A 2,252-nucleotide genomic window follows, 5' to 3' on the forward strand; every position below is an offset into this window, starting at 1 on the left:
TCTGATACTTATGCTGAATGAATAAGGTAATACTGGTACACTCACACACCTAACCTGTTCCTTCCTTCATCAAACATTTATTGAACATGTACACTGATCTGGGAGTTAATAATGAAAACAGACATGAGCGCTGCTGGTATTATGGAGCTTGTATTCTAGTAGAGGAAGACAGACAAGAGAAAACATCAATGATGAAGATAAATCTCAGATAAGGATAAGTGACTTGAAAAATGAATACAATAGGCTGGACGTGGTGGCTCATGCCTGTAATCTCAGCACTTTCGGAGGCCAAGGCCGGAGGATCACCTGAGGTCGAGAGTTCAAGACCAGCCTGACCAACATGGTGAAACCCTGTCTCTACTAAAAATACAAAAATTAGCCGGGCACGGTAGTGGGCGCCTGTAATCCAAGCTACTCGGGAGGCTGAGACAGGAGAATTGCTTGAACCCGGGAGGCGGAGGGTGCAGTAAGCTGAAATCACGCTACTGCACTCCATCCTGGGTGACAGAGCAAGACTCCATCTTAAAGAAAAAAAAAAAGAAAAGAAGAAAAGAAAAATAAATACAATAATAAATCAAACAGAGTGATGGAGATAATGACAGAGTGCAGGGAAGACTACTTGAAACAGGAAAATCAGGGAAGGCCTCTTGGAGGAGGTAACATTTGAGCTGAAGAAGGAGTCATTTGAACGCTGGGGTTGGGGAGTGGTGGGGGGGCGTCGGGGGGAGAGGAAGTGCGAAAGCTCTTAAAGCTTTTGAGAACAAGCTCAGGTTGTTTAGGGAGCAGACAGAAGAGCCAGTGTGGCTGGAGCACAGGGAGACAGAGGGAGTGGTGAGAAGGGAAATCAAACGGTGCCCTTGAAGACTAGGGGAGGGGCTTGGATTTCATTCTAAGTGCAGTGGAAAGCCATTAGGTTTTAACAGAGTGTAGTACCAAAGTTTTTTTTTTTTTTTTTGAGATGGAGTCTTGCTCTGTCATACAGGCTGGAGTGCAGTGGCATGATCTCAGCTCACTGCAACCTCCACCTCCTGGTTCAAGCGATTCTCCTGCCTCAGCCTCCTGAGTAGCTGGGATTACAGGTGCCCGCCACCACGCCCAGCCAATTTTTGTATTTTTAGTAGAGACGGGGGTTTCTCCATGTTGGCCAGGCTGGCCTCGAACTCCTGACCTCCAGTGATCTGCCTGCCTTGGCCTCCCAAAATGATGGGATTACAGGCGTAAGCCACCGTGCCCGGCCCCAAAGGTTTACTGTTAACTATTATTATTAATTTTGGGGATATTAAATTAGGGTCGGGGTGATGACTACTATGTACACGAGTCTCTTGGGAGGGGACCAGGTGCCCAGAACTCTGATAAATTGAGAGCAGGGGAATTCAAATCCTGGATCCAGGGAAGGGAACTGGATAATGGGATGTCTGGGTATCTGATGGGCCAGAGCTGGGTTTGGGATAGCTGTTGGTGATTCGGGCTCCCTGAGGGGGTGAGGGATGGACAGTTCAGTGCCTGGCTGGGTACCCCGAGACCTGGAAGCTGGGATACCAGTATAGCACAGACTCTAGAGCCACACTGGTTGGACTCAAAATCCAAGCTGTTTTACTCAATGGCTGTGTAATTTTTGGCAAGTTACTAATAACTTCTCTGTGCCTCAGTTTCTTCATCTGAAAAATAGAGATAATAGTAAATACATTATAGGGCAGTTCTTAGGGTAGTGCTAGTCATATCAGGCATTGGGGCTCTGAGTGGAGTCAGTACTGGGGGACCCTGATTCAGGATCTCTAGGAGTTGGGGAAGGGGCAAATTCTTGGGTCCATTGGGTCTCAAGGCTAAAGTTGGGAATCCAAAATGAGGGTCCCTGGGGGAGAATAAGTAGTCTCAAACTTAAGTGCCTGAGAGACAGAAACTGGGGTCCGCACTCAGATCCCTAAGGAAGTTGCAAAGTCTGGGTCACTGAAGGAAAAATTAGGGGCCGGGGAGACATACGTTCCTCTTGGGGTGCAGGAAAAGAGGGCTCCACTTTCTTGAGAGGACTAGGGGGAGCCAGGGGCTAGGAAGATGGAAACTTGAGCCGGGGAGGTGAAAAACACGAGTCTAGGACTCAGAATCAAGTTCCCTGAGTGGAATCGGCGCCAGGCTTGGGTACCCTGGGGATATTAGGGGGGTCCCCGCACTACGGCTATGTAGAAGGGGAAGAATCAGAGGATCTGAGGATGGCGGCGGGATCTCCCCATCCTGGGCCTCCGAGATTATGAGTT

The sequence above is a fragment of the Gorilla gorilla genome, chromosome 20, assembly GCF_029281585.2.
Source record: "Gorilla gorilla gorilla isolate KB3781 chromosome 20, NHGRI_mGorGor1-v2.1_pri, whole genome shotgun sequence".
Lineage (NCBI taxonomy): Eukaryota > Metazoa > Chordata > Mammalia > Primates > Hominidae > Gorilla > Gorilla gorilla.